Source organism: Peromyscus californicus, unplaced genomic scaffold (assembly GCF_007827085.1).
Source record: "Peromyscus californicus insignis strain IS unplaced genomic scaffold, ASM782708v3 Scaffold_13__1_contigs__length_99412109, whole genome shotgun sequence".
Classification (NCBI taxonomy): domain Eukaryota; kingdom Metazoa; phylum Chordata; class Mammalia; order Rodentia; family Cricetidae; genus Peromyscus; species Peromyscus californicus.
The window spans coordinates 87,252,843-87,280,692 of record NW_026294424.1 but is presented as its reverse complement, the minus strand read 5'-3'; the positions used below and the strand labels follow the sequence as shown (position 1 = coordinate 87,280,692).

At 43.0% G+C, this 27,850-nt stretch overlaps 1 long non-coding RNA gene and 1 other non-coding gene across 7 annotated transcripts in view; one reads left to right on the top strand and one right to left on the bottom strand.

Moving 5' to 3' along the window:
* Positions 1-15,844, top strand: part of LOC128108632 (uncharacterized) — a 45,035-nt gene extending 29,191 nt beyond the window's left edge. For 2 of the 6 annotated variants that reach the window (XR_008217555.1, XR_008217550.1), the window contains 3 exons: positions 6,884-13,329; positions 14,488-14,587; positions 14,825-15,843. This is a non-coding gene — a long non-coding RNA (uncharacterized LOC128108632). Of the gene's footprint in view, positions 1-6,883; positions 13,330-14,487; positions 14,588-14,824 lie in introns of all 6 variants that reach the window. The other 4 variants (XR_008217553.1, XR_008217554.1, XR_008217552.1 and 1 more) reach the window with 4 other exon arrangements.
* LOC128109216 (U2 spliceosomal RNA) lies at positions 15,498-15,691 on the bottom strand. The gene has a single exon (XR_008217752.1). It is a non-coding gene; the product is annotated as a U2 spliceosomal RNA (small nuclear RNA).
* Positions 15,845-27,850: the final 12,006 nt, after the last annotated feature.

The following is a 27,850-nucleotide window of genomic DNA, read 5'->3' as shown; positions in this document are numbered from 1 at the left end:
CTAACATTTCAGCCTTTGTTGAGGATAAGGGGTGATGTAATCTCTTCTGTAACTACTTCCTGATGAAATTAGGATGTTGTTGTTAGGACCCATGAAGGCCAGAGTGCTGGTCCGAAGTCCAGGAGGGGATTCAAGAAATGAAGCATTCATCTGAAGCATTTGGTTCTCTGACCTAGTTGAAGAGACAGAGACTCACACTGGCTGGACTGTTTCACATCAGCTTTCAGCGAATTCAGGGCTTTCCAGTTCTGTAGGTCTCCCTGGAGCTGGCATGGTGTAGATCACATTTAGGGCAATTTGTAGTCTGTGGCTGATTCCTGGATGGTGTCTATCAGCCAAGCGGAAATCTGCCTGCTGGGACAGATACAGACTAGGGTCAGAAGTTAAAGTTTAGGGTCTTAAAGGAAATCTTACATTTAGAACTTCCAGACCCATGGTAGTCAGGGAGGGGAGGAGTCCCAAGACCAAGGGAGAGAGAGAGAGGGAGAGAGAGATAGAGAGAGATCCCAACCTCAGGAATAGGCAGGTGGGGATTTAGGCTGTTGATTGACAGGAGTACTTACTTGGAGTCCATTTGACCTATGAGAGGTAGACCCAAGTCTTATGACTCCCTTGATTCCCTGAAGTTTACATGAATTTTCTTAATTTACAAAAAGAGATAAAAGTTTAGGTATATCAGCATTGCCACTGTCTGTAGGTGGAGTCCTTTGGTCCATGGCTGCCTTAATCTCAAAGTGCCTGGGTGGGTGAGCCCAGGAAAATAGTTCCCTTTGTAGATCCATGGTGTAGGGTGCCCTGGAACTCTTTTCTCTGGCAAAGGCTTCTAAAGATAAAACCTTTACCCACTTCATCACTCACTGGAGGGTGGGACCCAGCTAATTCCTGAGATGCCCTCGAAGCCCCTTTCCTATTATCCCAATGCAAAGTAAAGTAAACAACGTTTTATAAAATAGTGTCAATATCCTTCTTTGAGCACAATTTAAAACACATTCCTTTTCTGGTCAAAGTGTGTGTTTTCCTAAGCTTTCTAATCTGCTTCATGTTTCCAGTTCTCATCACCAACCTGTCTAAAATCAGCCAACAGTGCTCATACAGCAGCCAGAATGCTCTCCTATCTTGAAATTTCCTTTCCAATTAATTAGTCCATTAGTTATATATTCATCTTCATGTTGGGAATCTCTGCTCCGGTCTCAATCCTCCCATTCCAGACCCCACCCTTCAGAAAGCCGGCCAAGGGTCAGCCCCTCCCTTGGGGCTGCTCAAGACCACGCCTACAGGGTATCTAAGACCTGGTCACCAGACCTGCCATGTGATTTTTCTCTCCTGCCTTTCCAAGAGTCACCTGGGAGTTGCTTTGCTCTGATAATTCCGCTTGATTGGCTTATTGCATCAGTGGAGTTACCCACTACCAGGGGACATATATATATATATATATATATATATATATATATATATATATATATATATATATATATATATCACTTACCACTTCACACAAAGTCTGAGGACATGGACAAATTATTGACCAAGATACAACAGGAATGCCCGGTAGTCTACTTTCTCTGAGTCTCCATTTCCACCTGAACCCCGAGTGCAGTTTTTACTGTCCCCATTTCTACCAGCATGCTGGTCTTCCATGCTCCCACTATCATTGCCCGTTAAGTTCTGGCTACAATGTCTTAGGTTTTCCCTAGCTCATTTTTCTAATTCCAACCCCTTCTATAAACCAGTTCCAGAGGCCTAACAACAATTAATACACAATTATGTGATCACAGCAATGACCCCAATTCTCTGATACCAGTTTTCTCAGTCAGATTTCTACAGCAGTGACCAAAATTCCTGAGGAAATCACTTGTGGAAGAAAGGATTTATTCTGAGTCATGGTTTTAGGGCCATTATTTGGTTCCACCATGATGGCAAGCACATGTGGAGGAGGCTGTTTGCGCTGTTTGCTTCACGGCGTGTAGGAGGGGTCTGGGACAGGATGCCAGGAAGGGCTTGCCCCTAGTGACCTGCTTCCTCCAGGCGGGCATCAGTTCCTCAATTTCCCACCACTTGCCAAAATAACATCACCATCTGGAGACCAAGCAATCAACATGGGCAACTGTGGAGACGTCACACATTCAAACCATGAGAGCGTTCGGTAAATATTGGTTAAATGAAGGAACACTACTGTTAAATGACCAACTACTTTGCCTGGTAGGCTTCTCTGGCTTCCATATCTCAAACAAACAAACAAACAAAAACCCAAAACAACAACAAACCCCAAACTGTGTGGCTCCAGTGTTACATAGTGACAAGAGGCTTTTGTTTCATGCCGAGCTCCTCCAACCAGCGCTGATAGACCCTGTTCAAAAAGAAAAGGGGAGTGCCTAACACTAAACGTTCTCGTTATCCAGCTGAAATGAAGCCACCTGTCTGGCCTTCTGAGCCATAACGACAGAACTGAGGAACCAGCCAAATTTCCCAGATAGGCCGATGTCGGTCAATAGGGTGACGAGGTCTCTCGCCTTCCTTGTCCCCGAAGAACGAAGAACGTAACCTGAAGTAGCAGCACGTCAGCTAAGCCGCTCTTGCCTTTTGTCTCCCTCAAAATACTGAAATTAGTTCTCCCTCTGTCTCTTTGCTTCTGCTTTAACTTTCCTTTGTCTACAAAACCGCCGACCTCTTCTGCTCAGCCCCTGGGAACACTCATTCTATCTGACGGAATGAAGTGTCGCCCAGTTCTAAAACTGGAAATAGAGACCGCCAACTGAGGTCACTAAACTGAATTGTTGTAATTTGGGCCCTTGACACAAGACTCTTGGAAGCTCAGAAGTCAGCTGTCTTCAATCATGGCTCCGTTGAGGTGAGATTAAATTCCCCTTCCTCTTGCTGCTGCTCCTGCTTCTCTTCCTCGATGGTGCTATCCCCCCCACTCCTCCTTCCTGTCTTCCTCCCCTTCTTCTCGCTCCCCACTTCCGCCTCCCCCTCCTTTGTCCTCCTTGGCTTTCCATAGCTGAGTCGCCAGTCCTCAGATGCCCCGTGTGTGACAATGGCAGCTGTTTGCTCTGACATGTGCCCCACTTGAGTGTCCCCAGAGAAAGTCCCTCTCCACACCAGTCCTGTAATATAAAGAAGAGTTTGAGGCTTGGCCAGACCTATGTGCATGCTACCAGCGTGGCTGGAGTAGTGGTGATTGGCAGAAAAGGAAGTAGTGGTTTTTCCAAAGGAAGGGACGCTGGACAGATGAAAACAGCATGTGTCTGCCATAAATGCCTTCCTAAGGCTTTCACTGAGAAGTAAAGGGGGGCTGCTTTTTATAGGAAGCCACTTCCTGGCCCTTGAATGGAGGCTCGTAGATGGAGCTAAATTGTGATCTTTTAGCTGTCTGATTCCGATCATAAACTTAGGAAAGATGGGCTGCACATTCTTCTTTGAGGCAAAGATGTAAGTTCAGTCAAAGGTGGTAGTAAAGGAGCCGCCCCTCAACCAGGGGACTGAAGAACAATTTCACATTTATTCTGGCTTTTAGCCAAACGGGAATTCTAGAAGTTCGTTTGCAGATGAACTGCTTCAACCTAGGAGGGAAACTGCAGCTGCTAGGGGGCTACAGATCCCCATCTCATGGAGGCAGGAAAAGCTTCAGGCTGTACGTATGTGTGCCTGTGCACGTTATAACTCTCTGAAGGTCCTGCTTTCACAAGGATGCATTAAGACATTGGGCAGTACTGGTAATTGTTACAGCCTCAATCCTTAAAGAGAGGGAGTGCATTTCTGTCTTGAGCCTTAATTTGATTTGTTTCTGTGTTTCAAGTCCTTCTTCCAGAAAAGAAGCAACCATCAGAATTTAAGGGGAAAAAACCAACTGTTCCTGTTGCTTCTGTAAGGTGCATTAGTTTGATGCCCCTTTAAATGAGCGTGGGATGGCTGAGAGCACCTTAGATTCTATGGAGGAAGGAAGGGAAGGAAACATGGTGAGCATCCCCTTCAGATCACAGGAATGTGGTATCAGACCTCTTCAATGCTGCTGGGAAAAAAATGGAAAGCATTAAATTGATTCCATTCCTTGAGAACACTTTTTTTCATTTCACAAACTGGGTTTTAAGGAAAAAGGAACAGTGAAATTGTATGCCCCTTAAAGTGAGTTATAAATACATATGATTAATCAGAAATCACTGAAGTTATAAATACGTATGACTAATTAGGCAAACACTGGAGGAAATGAAAACAACCTCATGTCCCATGCTTCCTGACATCCTCTTCTGATTTTGTGAAGTTTCCTCTCATTATTTTTCAGTGTGTTTATTTTAAAGGAAGTTTCTTTACAGGACAGAAACAAGAGCCCTCACCTACACACACACACACACACACACACACACACACACACACACACACGCGCGCGCGCGCGCGCGAGGATTAAAATGTGTTTCCTTCACCGTATTATTCCATATCTTATGTCTCATGGCCTATGACCTACATCTCTGGGTGGACATGTGGGTTCTGGAAGCAATGGTGAGAAGCCAGGAAAAGAGAAAGCGTTACTCACAGTGAGGGAGCTGTGACAAGCACATCATGATCTTCCTCAGTGAGTACTGACTGGGCCGATGGGAGGTATCGTTACTGTAACAAACCCATGCTTATCACAGGTCACATGTCTATGATTCCTTTCGTAATGTTTGCATGTATATGTGTATGTGGTACATGCCTGTGTGTATATGTGTGCTCACATATATATGGACATGTGTGAGAGTGTGGGAGTGTGTGCATGTGTGTATGTGTGTGTGTGGTGTGTGTATATGTGTGCTCACATACAGATGGGCACGGGTGTGTGTGTGTGTGTGTGTGTGTGTGTGTGTGTGTGTGTGTGTGTGCTTGTAGAGGTTTGGTGTTGACATTGGGAGTCTTCCTGGATTGCTCTTCACTGTATTTCAGTGAGGTAAGCTCTCCCTGAACCTAAGGCTTGCCAATTCCAGCAAGTTCAACCAGCCAGCTGGCCCCAAGTGTCCCTGCCTGGATTCTATCTGCTCCCACTTGCAACAAGGGCTTTGTCCACTGTGCTACACCCTCAGCCTGCCTATGCGTCTTAGTTTTTAAAAAATGTTTCTTAAGACATGGTCTTCCCGTAGAGCCTAAGCTATACTATGAGCCCAGGCTGGCTTCAGACTCAGACTCCTCTGCTTTGTCTCCCAGAGTTTGAAATTATAGGTGTGAGCCACTATGGCTGGCCCAGGGTTCTCAGTATCAGAATTCCACTATGACTGGCCCAGGGTTCTCAGTATCAGAATTCCACTATGGCTGGCCCAGGGCTCTCAGTATCAGAATTTTGGCGATAGGCTGTGTTTTCAGTGGTCATAGTTCATTTAGTGAATCATGAAATTAAATTTAATGAAAAGAAATAAACTCAGCATTATAGTACCCTAGTCAGGTGACTACCGTCCTCATTTTATAGGTGAGGAAGTTAGATCTTAGAAAGCTAAACAGCTGGCCCAAATCCATACTGCTAGTAAATGTAAAACCACATTTACAATCTCTTGGTCTTAACAGACTTAATTGAAGGTTATAGTCCATGGCTTAGCATAGTTGCTGATAATTCAGGCTATATCACATTACAAGTATAACTATATGTAGATAAAAACTTTAGTGAGCCATGGTGGCACACATTTTTAATCCCAGCACTCAGGAGGGAGAGGCGAGCAGCTCTCTGTGAGTGCCAGGCCAGCTAGGGCTACACAGTGAGACCCTATCTCAAGAAATAATGAAAGGAAGGAAGGAAGGAAGGAGGGAGGGAGGGAGAGAGGGAGGGAAGGAGGAAGGAAGGAAGGGAGGGAGGGAGGGAGGGAGGAAGGAAAAGAGGAAGGAGGTATAGAGAGAGGAGGGGAAGAGAAGAAAGTCTGTTCTCTAATATGTATATCCTACAAGGGAAAAAGGACTTGTGAATAATCATTAGCTAGCAATGTGTTGAAATTAGGTTAAATATCAGCCTGTATCACACAGATCCTGCCTATGTAAATTCTATTGGTAGCTTAGATTGTTTGAAGACTTCTAGAAAAGCTTCTGCAAACTGTAAAGTACTATGCCAAATTCCTGTATGTGTACATGTATATGCATGCACACGTGTGCATCAGACCTGTGGAAAGAAAACTCTTAGTCTTGTCATCATCCATAGAAGTTTAAAAATTCATTTTGGGCTTAAACTTTTTGAGTGATTTCTTTGATAAGGGAGAGTTTCATGTTTTAAAAAATGCAAAATAGTGATACGTACTTCACAGCTTATATGGGGAGTACGCCATATGTCATAGGATCCTTAAACAATCTACAGAATTTACACGTGGACTTTGTGCATGCAGGCTGTAAGAATGGTTATGGCCGATAATGACTGCTTATCAACAAGAAAGCCAGCACATTTGACCACAGTCCAAGAGTATAAAAGTGGTGCTTACAGATAATCTATTTCTAGCCCTCAAGGAAGCAGCGTCATTACTAACTGGTTACTGTGCAGGTATTCAGTGGCCTCAAAAGTTCAACATGGAAGTGCAGTCAGTAAATAGACTCTGAAACATTCTTATCTTTAAAAGTTATAACGGTGTTCCCCAGGCACATTTGTCTTCATGAAGACCTAAAATGGCTGTGGTACTTCTTACAACTGTGTGTGAGCCTCCAGTTGCCTAAAATTAAAATGCTACTTCTTTAAAACACTTATTGTGGGGCTGGAGAGGTGTCTTAGTGGTTAAGGGTATTATTGCTCAGTCATGAGGATCTGAGTTCAGATCCTAGCACCCATGTAAAACACACACACACACACACACAAATCTTTTAAAAATTACTATGTGCTCCCACTTGCAACAAGGGCTTTGTTCACATTCAAATATTCTCACTTCTTCTTTTGCTTCTTCTTTTTCAGGAAAAAGATACACCTCTCACGGACAGAAGCCCTCCCGGTCTTTGTTGGTGCCTTTTACACAGTTTCACAAGACCCATAAGCTTGTCATATTCCTATCAGAGGTACTGGGGGTAAGGAATTACTTTTTGGTGATCCCAGTAAGTTTTTTAAATAGATAAACAGTTTTTAAAGAACGAAAGAGAAAATGGCAGGATGCATCACAAGCAGGACAGGTATGTTCCCTGAATATTTTGAGTGTTTATGTCTATTATGCACACACTGAGTGAAATACTATATTTTCAGGGACCATTTCTACAGCTCATTACTGAGTGTGATATAGATGTAGTTATCATCATAAAAAGTTCTGAAAGCTACCGAGTATGACATTTTAATGAAAGCACAATGTTATTTTAAGTGTTTTATTTGGGGGCCAAAGAGGAACTCCTGGGCTTCTGTGATCCTTTTGCCTCAGCCTCTGAGCTTGTATGGGCCGGAGTACAGGTGTTTGCCCTGTGGACATCGGGTAATTACTAGAGGTCTTGTGGACATGGATCAACTATAAGATCAGTTAGGAATATACACTTCTTTATCCCCACTCAAGAACTTTCAAAACAGAATAGGGATTCCCATGATCTTTCTGCAGGCAAGGGAGAAATGGTAGTATCTTCCAGTAAACACACACACACACACACACACACACACACACACACACACACACACACACACACACACGTTGAACCACATGGCCATTCTTGAATCTATTACTGACAGGGGATGGCATTACACAGACTAATCAGGCTATTCCTTGGAAGTGTAATCAGCCATTCTTGGGCTCATGCCTAGGTGGGAGGAAAGGGGGAAAAAAAAAGAAAGAAGGAAGACACTTTGTGCAATAAGCAATCAACAGCATTCACTGTATTTAAAACTTGTAAAATCTTGAGTACCATATCCTCCTAGTGGATTTGACATTGAACTTTTTCATCATGAAAACAGTCTCACCTTTGGAAACATTGGTCATTTCCCTAATTGTAGGAGAATGCCTCTGGAAGTCCTTAAAACACAGCAAAGAAGGCAAGCACACAGGCTTCTATTTTTGGTGCACTTTACCACCAAAAGAAATTTCAACTTTTCCTGAAAGTAATAGGCTGTATTCACTACCAGAGAGACAACAGCAGCGAGTGACCTGTGTTGTAACAAGCCCATGTCGGAGAGGAGCAGTCACCATCATGCAGGGCTTTGATTCTCTCTCCGATCCCTTCCTCCACTTGGAAGTTGCCCTTCAGCACTATGCCTGGGTGTACTTGCCAACTTTCTGCATCATGACACAAAGACATTGCTGGCTAGGATCATTGTGGTCTGAGGAACAGCAAGCGTGAAGCCAGCCAGGCTTCCATGAAATGCACACTGTTTGCGGAATGGCCATGCCGTTTTGAAAGTTCCCTTTATGAAAGGCTAGCATAAAGTCAACAGCCCACAGTTGCTCAAATCCGTGCTTTGGTTTCATTACCACGGCAGACCACTTCCCTGCTCAGGAGAATTATAGTTAAGTTGTGTTTTTAACTATGTCCCTAGGGGAGTGTTGAGTAAGATGAAAAACAGGCTGGGCCACCGATAAATCATTTCTGGAAAAGGAGGCATTTCAGGAAAATTAAACAAAGCGTAGAAAAGCCTTAGCTTGCACTTTGTTGTTACAGAATTGAGTGATAGCTTTCCTCCGTACTTAGACTAATCCTGAGCAGGAAGCTGCAAATGGGGGAAAATCCTGTCCAGAGTACAGAAGAGAGCAGACAATCATTGTCCTTTTAAACAAAACTTCGGTGGCTAGTTCTTTAACCCTGTCCACCTGCTCTGATAATTGGTAGAAGTTCTATAATGATGACCAGATACCTCCACAAGGGTGGAACACAAATTTTCAAAGGTGCTCCAAAACTCAGTTACTTTCCAAAACAGTTACCTTCCCTTGTGCCCTGGCTACAATGTGCAGGTAAATTGCTCTCCCTGGGATCTTTGAGGAAGATAAGGAGCATGGGAAAACAGGGCATGTAGCTCCTTCAGCTGATGTTAGGAAATACTTGCTGAGGGTTGAAAGTCATACTTCTCCTGTGGGCCCTTGTGATTTTAGAGTGGTAAATCGTGTTGTGGTCTTTCTAACTTTTCTTTGGTACACAAATCCAGCACCCTGTTGTCTACTAATTGCTGCTGTCATAATCCCACAACAATGTCAGCCCAAATTCATTACCAGAGCTCATTTCTGGCTGCCTCCATAGCAACCATCTGAGGACATTATATGACTTTCCCCATGAGCCCATGATGAACAAAAGCACATTGTCATTTCTTTTATTTTTAACAGTTGCCTACCCCACATGTTAAGGAACTGGACAGAATTCAGAAAGTATTTTTCATCTGGAAAGACAAATAATCAACCAGGTCAAAGGTTAGGGCTGTTCCTTTAAATGCCTTACTGACATTATCTTACTTTGAAGACTTATTCCTGTCGTTCACCTTGAATAAATCTCTGTGTTCTCTCAGCTTCTATTTTATACTTTGCAAAATATTGACAGGATGAGTACATTATTATTTTTAAAATAGTATTTTTTTAAATTCTTTGAGAACTTTATACCATATATTTTTGTTATATTGCTCCCCCAGCTTTTCCCATATCCATCCTCTCTACCCTAGCCTCCCTACCCACTCAACTTTTGGGTTTTCTACCCATCCTTGTCCACACTGAGTCCAGTTTATGTTGCTCAACTATCTTGGGAGAGAGGCCTGCCCTGGAGTGGGGTTCACCTACCTGGAGTCACTTCACCAAAGAAAGTTCACTCTCCCTCTCCCAGAAGCTAATAGCTCTTCAGCTAGTGGTGGGATTGAGTCTGGTTGGAGCTTGTGCAAACCTTGCGCAGGCTGTCAAGTTCCATAACTGCCCTGTTGTGTCTGGAAACTACTGTTTCTGAAGTCATCCTCCACCTCTGGCTCTCACGATCCTTCCACGCCATCATTAGTGTCCGTCCCTGAACCTTGTGGGGAGGGGTATGATACAGACCTCCCATTTAGGGCTGAGCACTCCAGTCTCTCACTCTTCATATTGACCTGTTGAAGGTCTCTGTCAACTGCCATTGACTGCAAGAAGAAGCTTCTCTGATGAGAGTTGAGGGATGCACTGATCTGTGGGCACAGCAGAAAGTCATTTTAATACCCAGCCCATTTAACAGGATAATAGTAGTAGGTTCTCCCATAAGGCCCATGACCTACTTAGCCACAGCTCTTGGCCCTGTAAATAGTGCCAGGAATGGGTTCCATCTCATGGACTGGGCTTTAGGTTTGATCAGAAGCTGATTGGTTGTGAGTACATTTTTAGATCAGATGGGCATGGATATATGTGACTAAATAATCATTTTGATACAGAGATTTGAGAATAATTTAAAATTTCAAAGTCTCCTTGGCAGGGCATTAATTCTATGAGGTAAATGCTGTTATTCAGCTCGTGTGGCTGTTGAGAAAGCATGCAGCAAATAAGTAGTACAGGCAGGACTCGAACCCAGGCAGTGAATCCGCTGCTGTTCTCCGAGAGGAGCCTGGCACAGGACAGAGCCCACTGTACAGAAGGACTCTGCCTGACCCTGACGTTTTCTGAGTTCTTTCAGTGGCAAGAAGCTTTATTCATTTCTGTTGTGCTCAAATTAGCTTTGGATTATTTTATCCACACAAAATGCCAGAACAGCCCAGATTGTCCCCATTACGGGCTATCATGTCTCCTGTCCCTTGTTTACAAGAAGGGTTCTGCTTGGCCTCAGCTACTCTTAGGTGAAGGCATCTTAGGAAAAGTGAAGAGCCACAGAGGCAGAGCTTTGTAAAATGACAAGTGTTCCAAGAATTCATTCTACAGCCACACACTCTTTACTTTCCTCATTTCTGTTTGCTGAAAACAAGAACGACAAAGAAAACACTTCTTTTGTTTGTTTGTTTGTTTTGGTTTTTCAAGACAGGGTGTCTCTGTGTAGCTTTGCATCTTTCCTGGATCTCGTTCTGTAGACCAGGAGGGCCTCGAACACACAGAGATCCACCTGCCTCTGCCTCCCGAGTGCTGGGATTAAAGGCGTGCGCCACCACTGCCCAGCTTAGAAAACACTTCTTTAGAAATACAATTATCTACCTGGCGGTGGTGTTGTACAGACTTAGAAAGTGCTTTATGTGTGTATGTTGTATCCAAAACATAACCACACAAAAATGAATGAATGGAAGATGTAGCTTTTCAATGAATATCTTATGTAAATCAAAAGAATGGAAAAGACTAAAATACAGATTCCATTACGAGCTTCATGTTGGCTCTGTGTGCATGAGTCTGGGATGTGTGTGTGTGTGTGTGTGTGTGTGTGTGTGTGTGTGTGTGTGTGTTCAGGCACATGTGTATGTATGTGTTTGCATGCATGGAGTCCAGAGTTTAAATATTGGATATCTTTCTCAATCATCAATCATTTTTCCAACTTATTTCTTTCTTTCTTTTCTTTTTTTCTTTTTATTTTTTGAGACAGGGTTTCTCTATGTAGATTTGGATGTCCTAGAACTCACTCTGTAGACCAGGCTGGTCTTGAACTCACAGAGATCCACCTTCCTCTGCTTCCTGGGTGCTGGGATTAAAGGCATACACCACCACTGCCCAGCTTCACCTTATTTCTTAAGGCAGGGCTTCTCACCGAACCTGGAGCTCACTAATTCAGCTAGACTAGCTGTCTAGGAAGCCTCAGGGATCTTTCTGTCTCAGCCTCCCCAGCCCTGGGTGTATGCTGCTTTGTCTGGGTTTTTCACATGGCTGCTGGGGATGCGTACTTCAGTCCTCACACTTGTATGGAAGTACATGTTCCCCAGTCATGTTCCCAGCCTTTTATGGCGGCTTTTAAACGGTGGGTTTCCAGGCAGTCTAAATAGTGACCCTGCAGAGCCAATAAAAGTCTTTCTGAGGAGAAAACCAGAGCAAGAAGAGAGTTGGAAGTAGGCTTGTAGACCACAGGGTGGCAGGGAGAAACATGGTCTGGGAAGAGGAGCCTTCTCATCTCATGAAAAGAAGAACCGAAGTGAAAGTCTCCACATGGTGGGAAGATGACAGACTTCCTAGGTCCTAGGGTTTGGCTGTGAGTTCTGAGCAGCAGAAACAGGAAGGAAGTGGCTCTGTACTGCATCTGGCTTCTTAGGAAACCTCGAGATGGGGCACAGGCTAAGCCCAGCCTTCTCCCGCCTCCCCATCTCCCTCATGGAATCTTGAAACATGTTGAGTTTTCCGGAAAAGAAACGGAAATTTCCAGCACCCAATGGTAAAGAAAAAATGACCACCACCCAAATAGACAGTTCTGGGTGGCAGAGACCTGTCTGGCCTCCTTTGTGAGAACCTGGAGCACGAAGTTGCTCGGGGAAGATTTGTCGAACAAACACTGCTGGGCCCGATTATTGAGAGCAGTCAGAGAAATAATTGGGAGTTTTTTCTGCTTTTCATATGAACAATGATGACAGAAAAGAAGGACAAGAAGGGAGAGAGAGAGTGCTCGAGAACAAGAGAGAGAGAGAGAGAGAGAGAAGGGGAAGGAGAGGCAGGGGGAGGAGCAGAATGGGAAGATAGAGATCATTCCTCATCTGTTATGACAACTGAGTTATTTTTGTTCATATCTATTTTGTGTTTGTGACTTCTTGCAAGAAAGATGTCAGATGACTATGATGAAATAGTCATGTGCTTTATGTGGTGTGTGTGTGTGTGTGTGTGTGTGTGTGTGTGTGTGTGTGTGTGTGACTGTTCTGATTGACATAGCTCTATCACGTCATGAGGCTGTATCTGTGTCTGTGTTTGAGGTTGACTTTAATTCTTCAGCTCTGCTCAAATGGCTTTCCTACTTCTCCCAATTCAGTAGTAAGTATTTAAAGTTATAAGAAGCAGGATCAGCTCACAAACAAAACAGCCCATTCCTGCCTAATAACACAGCTTAGTAATAATAAGAGCAAGACAATCTGGGAAGGCCACTCCCCTTCAGAAATCTTAGGACATCTAAATTGGGAGTTGGTAATCTTGTAAACAAATTCAAATTACCTTCCAGCAAAACCCCAAACTACTTGTTTGAGATGGTTTTTGGCTACAAGATGCGAATCCAGATCAAAATCAAAAGCCACATACATACTAAAATAGCCAAAACAGAGACATAGTCATTACAGGAAACTCATGAAGCTTCAAAGGAGGTTTAAAAAAGGAAAAGCTGCAGCCAGAGGAGTCGGTGGCATTGCCCGTCTGTACTGGAAATGTCGACATCCTCTGCAGAGGAAGAGGAAGGAGTTGAGGTGCCAGACAAGCAGCTGGACATGACAAAACAGGAAACGGACCGCTGATGACAGCGCAACCGCAAACCGGGAAGAGCAGAGCATCAAAGCCACGGCCCGTCGGAAACACCGGCAAGGACAAAGTGAAAGCTGCGAGGCTCAGAATCACTGTGAGCCGCATGCACGCGGGGGGGAGGGGGGGGCTAGTGGGTAGCCAAGTCTCCATTTTTCTGTTGAAATGCTCCAGAAAGAGGCTGAGCAACGTTGTGGTCATGCCAGGAATAGTCTATTGTATTTTGTATCAGATCAAACATTGCTTTAAAGAGAAGCCATTCAAATGTGAGAGGATACTGTTGTCCATGTCTCAGCATGGTGCTGGCTAACGGTTACAGGTAATATTGAGTGTGTTTGTTCGTGGTACTTTATGGGAAATACAATTGAATCCCAGGGTTAAAGGGCTAAGGCTAAACAGTTCTAAGAAATGACTTTAGCAATCTTCCTCCGGCCTATGCTCTAAGCCCACCACTCCATCTTGCCTAAGAATCTCTATAGAGCTGTTAGATGGACGGACAACATCCTCCTGAACACACTTCTGTCTCTTTTCTATTTACATCTGCTCCACTTGGCAGGATGGCTGTCACTTTCCCTTGCCCACCTTTGCAGGGGGACATAGCATTTGCATGCTCAGAATTGAAGAGCAACCCCAGAGCATAGACGGTCCCCTCTAGGCTAAGAACTCCTAGGATGGAAGAACACTGAGTGAAGTGGGTCAGTACAGAGAAGAGTCCTTCATTAGAGGAATAAACAGATAACCCCTAAGGAACAGCTTTACTAAACATCTCAGAAAGTCAGTAACGGAATCCTTGGACCAGATGAGGGGCGACCACTAAGCTGTTATTTAAGAGTATAGTAGTATCTGGGGGCAGGCTACCTTACCAATAATCAAACGCAACTATTACTGCTGTTCTTAATTAACAACTGGATGTGGTTAAGTGATGTCTTGGTTTGCTTTCTATCGCTGAGATAAATACCATGGCCAAAAGCAGCTTGGGGAAGAAAGAGTTGATTTAGCTGACTCTTCCATGTCGCAGTCCATCATTGAGAGATCTCAGGACAGGGATCTGGAGGCGGGAATGGAAGCAGAGACCATGGGAGAACACCGTTTCCTGGCGTGCTCCCCAAGACTCCTCAGATTGTTTTCTTACACAACTGAGGACCACCTACCCAGGGTGGCACTGCCCATAGAGTTCTGGGGCCTCCCACATCAATCACGAATCAAGAAAAGGCCCCACAGACTTCTCATCATTTGCATTTTTCCTTTTTTCCAGATGACTCTAGATGGTGTCCAGTTGAACAACAACAACAACAAAAACAAAAAACAAAAAAACAAAACAAAACAAAAAACCCAACACAAGCAATGGATTTAAGGTCACATTACATATTTTATTTTATTTTATTTTATTTTTTTTTTTTTTGGTTTTTCGAGACAGGGTTTCTCTGTGTAGCTTTGCGCCTTTCCTGGAACTCACTTGGTAGCCCAGGCTGGCCTCGAACTCACAGAGATCCGCCTGGCTCTGCCTCCCGAGTGCTGGGATTAAAGGCGTGCGCCACCACCGCCCGGCCACATTACATATTTTAAATTTCTCCACATCTTATTTTACCCAGGACAGACTTGGATGCTCCTCAGCTCTGTGTGACATCACTGCTCAGTCATATCCCTCGGGAACAGCTGCTCAGAGCGACAGGGTCTGAAGACACAGATTCCAAATGCATGGAAAGGCTGACAAATACTCACGGATAAGATCCACGTACAGTACCAAGGAGAGTCCGCTCAGTGCACAGTGCCACGGAAGTGACAAATTGGAACGCACATTGTGTGGCAACCATGGAAGGACATTCTTATTTTTTGAAGAAAATCCAGAAATGTTTTAATATTTTTATGCTGTTGTTCATGTCAAAATGCCTTCTGGCACAAGACCATTGAGGGATGGGCAGCTGACAGCTTAGTTCCATGTGGAACCAGAATGTCTAGATGGCTATAATTTAATTTGATTTAAACTAAAGGGGTTTGGGCATATATACATAAGATACTTGTTACATCATGTTACATTTTAGAGAATAAACTGACATAAATACTTAAAATATTAAACAAAAACTCACCTGGCAGATAACTTTTTACTAAATCAGATACTCTTATAAATATATTATAAAAATGATTTTTATTTTTGTTCAGTGCTTGGAATTGAACCCAGGGCTGAGCGCATGCTTGGCAAGTACCCCACCGTGGAACCACACCCCAGCTTATGAATCAATTCAAACAATACACATTCCCTCTGAGGAAGGGTGCTCTGTTCCTGGAGGTACTGCAAGAGCAGGTTGATTCATGGAGCAGACAAAGCAAGTTCCTATTCCACCTCCTGTTTCCAAAGAATCTATTTAATATACTATCCTTGGATAGAGGACATATCAGATATTAAGCTGGTAAAAACAGATAACATTTTTTTCCTCTTAAGTATATCACAGAGAAGTGACCCCCAACTCACAAGCTTCTTTTTTGTTTGTTTATTTGCTTTTTTTTTTTTTAGACAGAATCCCCATCTGTCCTGGAACTCACTCTGTAGACCAGGCTGGCCTGGAACTCACAGAGATCTGCCTGCCTCTATCTGGGATTAAAGATGTATACCACCACACTTTGCTTCACAAGATTCTTTTTTTTTTTTTCAATAGATTTTTTTTATTTTATTTTATTTTACAATATAATTTAGTTCTACATATCAGCCACGGATTCCCTTGTTCCCCCCCCATCCCCCTCCGCTTCCCCCCAGCCCACCCCCCATTCCGACTTCCTCCAGGGCAAAGCCTCCCCAAGGATTGAGATCAACCTGGTAGACTCAGTCCAGGCAGGTCCAGTCCCCTCCTCCCAGGCTGAGCCAAGTGTCCCTGCATAAGCCCCAGATTTCAAACAGCCAACTCATGCAATGAGCACAGGACCTGGTCCCACTGCCTGGATGCCTCCCAAACAGATCAAGCCAATCAACTGTCTCACCCATTCAGAGGGCCTGATCCAGTTGGGGGCCCCTCAGCCATTGGTTCATAGTTCATGTGTTTCCATTCGTTTGGCTATTTGTCCCTGTGCTTTATCCAACCTTGGTCTTAACAATTCTCACTCATATAAACCCTCCTCTTTCTCGCTAATTGGACTCCCGGAGCTCCACCCGGGGCCTAGCCGTGGATCTCTGCATCCAGTTCCCTCAGTCATTGGATGGGGTTTCTAGCACGACAATTAGGGTGTTTGGCCATCCCATCACCAGAGTAGGTCAGTTCGGGCTGTCTCTTGACCATTGCCAGCAGTCTATTGTGGGGTATCTTTGTGGATTTCTGTGGGCCTCTCTAGCACTTTGCTTCTTCCTATCACAAGATTCTTAAAAAATCAAAGGAATAGCTAAAAATCTTCAAAAGAAAAACAAGATCATTTTGCCTGAGGAGATTCTGTCTGTACTTAACTTTTTTGTTTTCCTGAACGTTGTGGAAGGACTGGACTCCCAGCTGCCTTCACATCTATTTTCTTCCTCGTCTCTAACAGAGTTCCAGTTTTCAGCTGGGCACAGTGTCAAGCTGTGGTGAGATAATGGGTGGGGTGTGACCCCGGTCTCAGAGGACAGCCCAGGAGCGGCTGATGTGAGATTGTCTCTCTCCAGGCTCTTTCTATCTGAAAAAAACAAACAAATCTCAAATGCAAATTTCTTGCTTCTAAGTCCAGGGACTTATAGTTTTTATTTTCTTTCAAGGTGCAGCATAACTCAGTCCCAATTCTTCTGGTAGGAATAACACTTCCCCAGGACTGTCAGGAATTTCAGAATCCTAACACCTAAAACTACCAGAAATCAGGAGCTTAGCTTGAAGCAACAAGCTGAGTTACTATCTTCAATTCTCTCAAAAGCTCCAACAATGTTTATTTAATCTTCTATTTTTAGCTTTAGGACTCTTGATTTTGCTAAAACAGACAAGAGGAGAAAAAAGTGACCCAATATTTCTTTAGTGCCTAGATGTTCTCTCTCTCTGTCTGACTCTGTCTCTCTTTCTGTCTGTCTGCCTGTCTCTATCTCTCCACACACACACACACACACACACACACACACACACACACACACCCCTTTCCCTAAGTAATATCCAACAGTGATATCTTTCTTCTTGGTCAGAATATCTATTTTTCCACATACTCATATTCTATTTTGAGTTCATAACATTCATCTCATATGATTCTCATGATACGTTCATGAAGTAAGCAAAACAAGTGTAAGTGTTTCCATTTCTTCCAAGTAGAAACTGGATTTTCATCCTCATTACATCAATTTGAGGTATATGGGACTATTATTATCCCTAATACACATAGATGAGAATCATGGGATGCCCACATCATCTGGTCCAAGGCCTTTAACACAAGCTGACTTCCAATACGAACTTGTGGGCTGGGTGGCTGGGTGCCAAGGCCAGTGAGTGAATAAGGAAAATGGAAGTTAAAGGAGGTATCAGAGTCACAACATTGGAATTAAAATTAGGGTTTTCTCGCTCCTATTTCAACGTCTTTTCCATTACACCACCTCGCCTCTCCCTCAAAATTCATTCTCCAATTTGTTGAGTTGTCTGTGTGGGTGTGTTGTTGGTGAGAGGCACTTTTCAGAGCGTCAGCCTCCGTGAACTTCAGCGGCCGTCCTAGCACAGCACTGCCCGAAGTACAAAAAGGATTGCTTTCGCTGGCGCCTCTCCCAAGCCTCACCCACCAGTGCTGTGCCAACAGCCATTGTCTCTGTCAAGTGACTGTGCCGGCAGCATAGGATCCCCTCAGTCTCACACAGCCAGCCAGCATGCAGCTCTCCCCTTGCTTTGCTTTACACCCTCACGGAGCTGGAGTGTCTGTTTCACTCAGGAAGAGATTTCAGAAGGCTTTGTGCCATGGTCACTGTTGTGGTCTTACAACAGTTTCAGGGTTTGAACTAGGAACCATGAACCCTAACATTTAGAACATTTTCTTCCCTCTGAAAGAGCTGAGAAATGAGGAGGCATGAGAAAGGCCTGGAACCATCACCCTGCACCTCTGGAAAGGATGGCTAGACTGAACAGTTGTTGTTGTTTGCTGAGACAAATATTAAAACTCCTCTAAGTTGGTAGCATATAAGGCGGCAGTCCACAATAAGGTCCTATTGTGGGCAGTAAACTACTGGACAAGATTCTAAGTCTACTGTTTACTGGATGTGTGACATCAGAGAAAAATTATCCTCTTCGAACCTCAATTTTTATTAGTGTATATTAATAGTACAAGATGGTGGTTTCATTATAACATTTTCACACATATATGTGCTATGTGTTTGATCATAGTTACTCCCACTAACCACATTTACCCTCCCACTTACAGGTCCCTGTCTGTCTCCTAATACTCTCTCTCTCTCTCTCTCTCTCTCTCCTCTCTCTCTCTCTCTCTCTCTCTCTCTCCTTTCTTCTCTAATGATACATATCAGAAAATGTGAGACTTGTTCTGATTCTGGCTTATTTCAGTTTTCATGATGATCTTTGGTTTTATGGTTCTATCCGTTTTCCTGAAAACAGGTGGAGGGTATACATATGCCATGTTTTCTTTACTCATCCATTCATTGGTGAGAAATTAGTCTGATTCCATAACTTGGCACTAATGGAAGACTTTGGGGGAGAGGGAAAGAGAAGGGGAGGGGGAGGGGAGGGAATAAGGAGAGATTCTGTCCAAGTCTAACTTAGCAAACCAACCAATGAATGGGCAATGAACTGGACAGCTACTTTTCAAGTGAAGAGGTTCAATAGCCAAAAAGTGCATGAGAAAGTGTGTAGAAGAATCCTTGATCATTACAGAAATGCAAATCAAAACTACCTTGAGATCCTGTCTCATCCCAGTTAGAGTGGTGACTGTCCAGAATTAAAAACCATGAATAATAATGAGAATTGGAGAGAAAGGAACCCTTACAGAGTGTTAGTGGGAAGGCAAATTAGTGCAATCACCTTCAAATTGTTTTGGAGTTTCCACAAAACACCCAAACCCTGAATTTCCCTAAGATTCAGGTAGCTATCCCGGTTCTGGATCTCCACACACTGCTGTGCAGCTGTTACCCTCAGAAGTGATGCACAAGGATACTTCTAAGACACAGGCAGCTGGTGAAAACATAGGAAGTAAAGAACTTGTGAAAGTTACAAGACTACAGGCACATGGGTGACCCAAAGGCAGCTAGTCACCTCCTTGAAAAGCCTACCCTGACATGGATGATGACTCCTGAAAACTGTCCGAGTTCCCTGCCCAACTTATAGGCAGCTCCACCAAAGAGTCTCCTCTTCCAAAACCATCGATTTCTGCTTATGTAACCTTGGGGAGGGCCTTGGGAATCTTGTAACTGTCTGAGTAGTATGAATACAGCATTCCTTCCTTGTTCAAGCATCCTTTAGCTAACCAGGACCTTTGTCCTTCTAGATGAGGCTTAGGAGTATTTTTTTTTCCCTGTGAAAAATGTCATTGGGATTTTGATGGGGGTTGCATTGAATCTGTAGCTCTGTTTACCAATATAGCTATTTCTCAATATTAGTTCTGCCAATCCCAGTGTGTAGAAGGATTTCTATCTTCTAATGTCTTTTTCAATTTATTTCTTCAGGGTTTTATAGCTTTCATTACAGAGGTCTTTTTAGCTCTTTGGTTAGGTTTATACCTAAGTATTTAGGGAAGGGGAAGCTATTCTGAATGGATTATTTTCCTAGTTTCTCTCTTCTTTTCTTTTCTTTTTATCTCTCTTCTTTCTATTTTTTTTCTTAAACAGAGTTTCATGTAGCACAGAGTGGTCTTGAACTTCTGAACTTGGGGTGTAGCTGAACTCTTAATCTTCCTTCCCACCTTCACCTGTCAATCTCCATGCTGAGACTCTAGGCATATGTCACCACACTTGGATCCCAACTTCTCTCTCTCTCTCTCTCTCTCTCTCTCTCTCTCTCTCTCTCTTCCTTTTTTCCTTTTCCTTTTGGTGTATAGAAAACTAGTGATTTCTGTATGTTTACTTTGTGTTCCGCTCCTTTGCTGAAAATGTTTATTAGATGCAAAAATCTTCTGTTGGAGTCTTTAGGATCCTTTCAATAAGGGAATATGATGTGCAAATAGGGATAATTTGACTTCTCTCTTCCGTGTTTGGGTCCCTTGGAATGCTCCCCCTTTCCTTATTTCTTTGGGTATAATTTCAAGTATGACGTTGAATAAACGTGGTAATGCTCAACAGCCTTGCTTATAGTTGATATTAGAGACAGTATTTTCAGCTTTTCCCCATTCAATACCATGTTGGCTACAGATCTGTTGTACATATCATTTACTATGCTGTTTATGAGCCTTTCAGCATTTTACCATGAAGACTTGTTGAAATTTGTTAAAGATTTTTTTCTGTATTGACTGAGGGGATTATGTGATTTTTATCCCTTATTCTATTATGTGCTGTGTTACATTTATTGATTTGCCTAAGTTGAGACATCCTTGCATTCCTGGAATAGATCCAATTTGATGATAGTGTGTGGTTTTTAAAAATGTGTTATTGAAGTCAGTTTGAAAATAGTTTATTGATATTTTTACATCTCTGTTCATCAAGACAATTGGTCTACAGTTTGTTGTGTCCTTACCCAGTTTTAGTGTCAGGATAATACTGGCTTTGTAGAATGAACTGAAAGCATTCTTTCCTTTTCTACTTCAGGCATAATTTGAAGAGCCTTACATTAATTCTTTAAAGACTTGGCAGAACTCAGCATTGAGTCTATCTGGTCTTGGTCTTTTCTTTTTCTTTCTTTCTTTCTCTCTCTCTTTCTTCCTTTTTTTCTTTCTTTCTTTCCTTCCTTCTTTCTTTCTCTTTCAAGACAAGGTTTCTCTGTGTAGCTTTGGAACCTGTCCTGGAACTCACTCTGTAGTCCAGGTTGGTCTCGAACTCACAGAGATCCGCCTGTATCTGCCTCCCGGGTGCTGGGATTAAAGACGTGTACTACCACTGCTTGGCTTGGCCTCTTCTTTTGGGGAAGCCTTTTTATTGGTGCTTCAATCTCATTGCTTATAATTCATCTATTTGGAGATTTAAAAAATCTTCTTGACTCAATTGAAGACCATATGTCTCTAGAAATATATTCATTTATTCTAAATTTTCATTGCAATATCATTTTCAAAAATATTCCCTAATGAATTTCAGGAGTGTCTGTGGCAATATCCCTTTTATTTCATGTCTAATATTATTAGATTGGGTCTTCTCTGTCTTCCTTTTGGTTGATTTGATTAAAGACGTGGCAATCTCGTTTATCCTTTCAAAGAACCAGTACTTTATTTTATTGATCCTTTGTATTGTTCTTTTAGCTTCTGTTTCATTAATGTTCTTTATCATTTCTTATTTTCTTGTTTTGCTAAAATATTGAAGGGTTTTGTTAACTTTATGTACATGAACTTTTTCCTGCATGCATGTGTATGCCTATGGAATCCAGAAGATGGTGTCAGATCCTCTAGGACTGAAGATACGGACATTTGTGAGCTATGTGGGTGCTGGCAACTGAACCCAGGTCCTCTAAGAGAGCAGAGAAAGCTCTTAACCACTGAGCCGTCTGGCCACCTCCTCACTGCTCCTCTTTCAATTTCTATGAGATCAGTATCTTTTCAATTCCACACTTAGGTGAGATCATTCAGTATTTGTCCTTCTGTGCCTGGCATATTTCACTTAATATCCTGACCCCGACTTCAATCTATGTTGTCGAAATGACAGGATTCATCCTTATGTGACTGAGTAGCATTCCATTATGTGTATGTAACCACACTTTCTTTACTTATATATCAGTTGGTGGACACTTAGCTTATTTCCATTTATTGGCTGTTATGAGTAAATGCTACAAGAACATGGGAGTCAAGAAAGTTTTTAAACTTTCATGTCCATTAGTTGCACATCTAGTACTGGAATTGCTGGATTATGTAACAACTCTGTAATTTTATCTATCTATCTATCTATCTATCTATCTATCTATCTATCTATCTATCATTTTTGGTTTTTCGAGACAGGGTTTTTATATTTTTATATTTTATTATTAATGGAACTTCCACACTGATTTTTGTAATGGCCGTAGTAATTTACATTTTTACAGTGAACAAGAGTTCCTCCCCCTGCCCCATCCTTACCAACACTTGTTATCTTTTATTCAATGAGTATTTTTGTAACACACATGCCAGGTGCTGTCTAGATGCTGAGGATCCAGCAATAAACGAAACGGACAAAAGCCCTGCCTGGGGGGCGAGAGTGCAGTTCCGCACTGGAACACTTGCCTGGTGTGCTGCGGGTCCTCTCTTCAAGCTAAACAGAAACTCTGTTAACAGGCGAAGAGAGAAAATATACCCAGTACGTAGTGTGTGGGCGATTGCTAAGCATGACTGAGGTAGAAAGGGAGATAGTGTCAGGGACAGATATCACCATATCAGGACTAGCTCATAGAAGATGAGCTAGGAAAGACCTGGAGGGGATCCAGGTAGAGCTGTGGAACCAGAATAGGCAGGTTTCCCAGGAAGCACATAGAAAGCATGGCAAGAAAGAACCTGGTATAGTCTCGGAACAGCAAAAAGGCCAACTCGGCTAGAACAGAGGTCACCAAGGGGATGGGAAATGGGAAGGGACAGGTTTGTAGCCATTAGAAGAACTTTGTTTCACTGTAAGTGAAATGGAATCCTTTATGAGATGGAACAGAGAAGGCAACATGATCTAGCTTATATTTTAATAGGAACATTCTAATTACTGTGTTGTGTGATTGGTTGTAAAACAATGAGATCAGTAAGAGATTGTTGCAATAGCCTAATGAGACACAATGCAAATATTTGCTGGTGGATTTGATATGGTATAGAAGTGTCAAAAGATCTCCAAGTTTTCGGCATGAGAAAGCAAAGGGATATTATTCCAATTAATTTATGTGCAAAGGGTATAGGAAGAACAGGCCTGGAATAGCTATATGGTTTGATATTGGATACACTAATTCACTACCAAGGCAGTTGGATATCAAGCCAAGATATAGGGGATAGGGAATATACATAAGCTTGAAATATAATTAGGCATCATCAACCAACGCATGATATGGACAGAAGAGAAAACAACACGTGTGTGTGTGTGTGTGTGTGTGTGTGTGTGTGTGTGTGTGTGTGTGTGTGTGTGTGTAGGGAAGCAGGCAGGAGGTCAGATGTGGAGCGGGTTTATGGAAGGTGTCTCCTGAGTTCCTGCAGGTTTCCCAATGGAGGCGAGACTTTCCTGTGCAAGTCCCTCTGTAAAGCTTAGCAAATCGTCAGGTGCTGGGTTGTAGAAGGTAGACTGATTCTCCAACGCAGTACCAGAATCCTAATGTCCTCTTCTAAGGTGCCCAGAGCCCCTTCTCCAAGCATCCCATTTAGCTACCACTCTTCAGCCTCATTTTTTTCTCACATCTATCCTCTGGTATAGTGACCTAACAATATGGTCCTGTCTACAGAGGGAATTTTAGTTTCATGTCCTGGAATCGATACTTCTTGAAGCCATTTGGTATCAGAGTGCCAGGAAAGACAGGGAGGAGCCATTGCTGTGGGAGAGCCCCTGGAATGCACCACCAGAGGAGCTGAAGGGCTGGATAGCTCAGGGAAGCTGGGAGAAGCAGAGAAATTAGGAAAATAAGGCTGCTGGGAAGTCCTGCATGCTCTCTGACTCAGCCCAGCAGTGATTCAGGATGACCTGCTGGGTGTTCAACCTCAGAGTATGTTGTTTGTCTCAGGTTAATTTATCTGCTCATAACCTTAAAAAGGTTAGATAGAACCCTGACTCATAATCTGTTATTAATTTTGTTATTATTATTCTACATGCATGAGTATTTTACCAACATGTATGTCTGTGTACCATGTGCATGCTTGGTGCCCATGGAAGCCAGAAGAGGCTGTTCGATCCCCTGCAGCTGGAATTACAGATAGCTGTGAGTTAACATGTGGGTACTGGGGCTCAAACCTGGGTCTTCTGGAAGAGCAGTCAGTGTTCTTAACCAATAAGCCACCTCTCCATAATCCCATTTATTGATACAAATCCCAATGAAATGATTTTAGCTGTGTCAAGATGTTTATGCATATGGATGTTCTTCATCAATAGTATTACTTAAAGAAAACTAGAGGCAGTCTAAGTGTCCCAAGATGGGAAAAGGGTAAATAAATTGGCATATATCTGTAAAATAAAATATTATATATCAATTGAAATGATTTTACATAAAAACTAAGTGGGGAAATGACTTTATAAAATAAAAAGTAATGTAAAGTTATTATAATATGATCCCAATTTTTTACTTTCCCGTGTTCAGAGGACAAAGAATATAAAGAAATATATATATAACAATTATGTCAGTGATAGTTTAAAATTTTTTCTTTACCATATTTTTACGTTTTTTATTTTTCCACAGGGATATTTTTATAATTATATTTAATTTTTATTGGTATTGTTAGACAAAAGCTAAGATGAAAACTTCCTGAGTTATCCCCAGTACTCCTGAGAGCGCTCTGGCTTATTTTAATTCTAGGCTCTAATATTTGGTACCTTTTTCCTAGAACAAAGGGTCAAACAGAGGTGACCATGCAAAACACTTCAGGATGGTGAGCAAGAGCTGAGCTGGCAGAAAATGCCTATGTCCACTGGCGTGGTGAGTGTAGACATGATCCGCTTGGAGCCCTGGGCTGTTCATCAGCCTGGAGCTTCACCCTCTGGAGCTGGCAGCTCGCCCTGCTGCTCCCTGAGCACCTAGACCTCATCTCGGTGCCTGGGCTGTTTATGCATTCACATCCCTGAATTCTTTGAAGCTGAGCCATTTCCTGTTTCAATCTCTTCCACAGACCCCACCCCCACGGCCACCTCTGACCCCGGATTGCCTGAGCAGGCTGTTCCACAGTGCAGGGGATAGTCTCCATGAAGGTGATGTGTTAGTCTGTCATGAAAAGGGGGAGGGGGAATAATCGCAATCTACAATTTGTTCATCTGATTAGCGAGTAGTGTCTAGTCAAAGCAGATGATGTGCGTTCCTCAGCTGGATCAGCACAGAGTGTTTTCTGCACTGCTAAACCTACCCCAGTTTTTGTTTGGAAGGCTGAATTTAATGGTCTTCTGCTTCTTCAAAATTAGGAAACCACACAGGCCTCCTAGTTCTTGGCAGGCGACACACTGACTTCATGTTGTTACTCAGCATTTTGCTTCTTACAGAAATGCTGGCTCCACACATCACACCCAGTGCCTAAAGTTGGAAGATCCCCTGGGTGTGCCCAGAGTCAGCAGCCTCAGGAAGAACTGGAATGGACAGAGTGGGAACTAGAGACAGGCTTTACAGCTCTGGTCAGCTTGAAGCAAGCCTTGTCAACAGCCTAGGCTCTTGTTACCACTTAGAACCTTCCTCTGCTCCTGGCAATCCTGCAATCCTGTGACGCTTCCAGAACCAGTGGAGTCTTCCACAATACCCCAAATGCAGACTCACCAAGCCTAACGCACACTCATCTGTGTTTCTTACAACACCTGCCTGTGCTTATTTTGTCTTATAGTTTTTCCTTGTTTCATCCATATGCATGTCTCCATACTCGTCAGATTTCTGGAAATGAGAGTGATTCTGTTTAGATTGCATGCACGTCTTTTAGGATGATACTTTGAGTTTATTAAATAAAAGGCTTGACTTGCATGAATCTCAATCTGAGGAATACAGTAGATACAAGAATGGGGACTGTGCAACACACTGCTCTCCCTGGGTTTGTAAGATCAGGCAAAGGCCATAGCCCAGGCCCGTTATGGCCTCTAGGAACTTCATTTTTCATTGACCTCGGTATCTGTCATTAAATGAAACCACGCTCATTTCAATAGTTCACATACTACCACTGTAAAGACGTCAAGAATGCTTAGCTGTGTTTAATTATAAAACTCTGTCTCTAAATAATAAATAAATGAAGTGATAATGTAGACCTGTGTTTATTGCTGTGGCAGGATGCTGTCAGAACGCCAGTGTATAGCAGCTGTGGAGCAGCGGGCACATCGAGTTCACACCTAGAGCCTAATTTAGTATAAACAATCAACTGTCTAAAGAAACACCCAGATGCAGCCTCACTTAGAGCTTCGCGTGAGAGACAGTAAGGCTAGAAGTTGAGGAGAACCTGGTGAATTTGAAGTAACTCATTTCCTGAAGGCAAACCCCTAGTCCTTTTGATAAAGGGTTCTTCCTTCTCTCTGCAGAACCTAGCTCCTCCTCCTCTTCCTCCTTCTCCTCTGCCTCCTCCTTTTCTAATGACACAAACTGAACAATGTAAGAGAATGGCAAAACTCTACAGAACTTGAAGATATGTTGGGAACACATTCATGATAGAAAGTTGGGAGAGACTGTTGACCTTGACCAAGGGCACTTCATCATATAGAAAGGACACACTTCATCAACACTTCTAGAGGACTCACTAGAGGCTGCATAGAGAAAAAATGGAGAAGGGGGAGGAGTCTGCTCTTCCCACACATCTTCTGGGATGCTCTCTGGAAGCGACTTGGCCTCCAGACATGAAGGAACCTAAGGACGGAGAGTTTGTTACCAGCAGAAAGAGGATGAGATATGGAGTCAAGGATTAGAAGGTAGAACTTTCATGATCATGGTTAGTGGCTTCCTTTTGACCAAGTCAAACACGTCCTGAGACCCAGCTCCCTCTTCATAACCACCACTTACTGCTTCCTTCTGCGGGACTTACTTGCGTTATTGATTTGCTTGGACTGACACCCCCCCCCCTCCCCGACCACAATTTCTTTCCAATAAAGTGATTCTTGAACAGGAACTGTAAAACAGATCCTTCTTGCCTCGGAGCAGCACTGTCTCCTGGTGTTTTTGAAGGAGTAGAGGTGAATAATAAAATGCTTACACAAATCATTTCTCAGATTTATGGCTTAAGCAGAGATTCACTTTTTCTAAATAGCATTTTCTGTCCACCAAAATGAAGTAAGGCATAATCAGTTGTTCCAGCTTGAGGCCTCCCCTCACATTCTCATTTTTCTAGAAGGATACTTTCTTCCCTGGAAGTGCACACACACTCTGGTAATGCCAAATGCTTTGATTTTTTTTTTCTTTTTCCTTTCCTTTCTTTTCGCATTTTTACTTTTCTTTTTCTCTTTTTGAGATGGTCTCTTGCTAAGCTGCCCAAGTTGGTCTTGATTTCCTAAACTCAAATGCTCTGCCACCTCAGCTTCCCAAGGAGGTACAGATGTATGCCACCACACCCAGCCGGTGCCAAATCTTCCCACTTACACTGAGGCAGGTGTGTGCTGTGGGCTACAGGAGACAGGGAAGGAGCCTCTTTATTGGGCTGTGCCGGATTAACTAGTCCTAGGAGGAGAGGGTCAGGAAGAAACGGGAGGGCCTGACACACAGGTGTCCTCAGGTAGCGAGGAGAGCAACTGTGAAGGGCTGGCTTGGCCTCCAACAGGAGAAATCCAAGCAAGGATGGAAGCCAAGAGAGAGCATGTCACTCAGTGGTGACAGAAATTTGGACATCAGAAGAGAATAAAGTCAAGCATTCCTCTTAGAAGAAACGAAAAGCTTGGAAGAGAAAGGCTCCAGAATAAAAGCAAGTCAGAGACACTTAGAACTCTGGCTGTTTTCTACTTGTATGGTCTGTTCTAT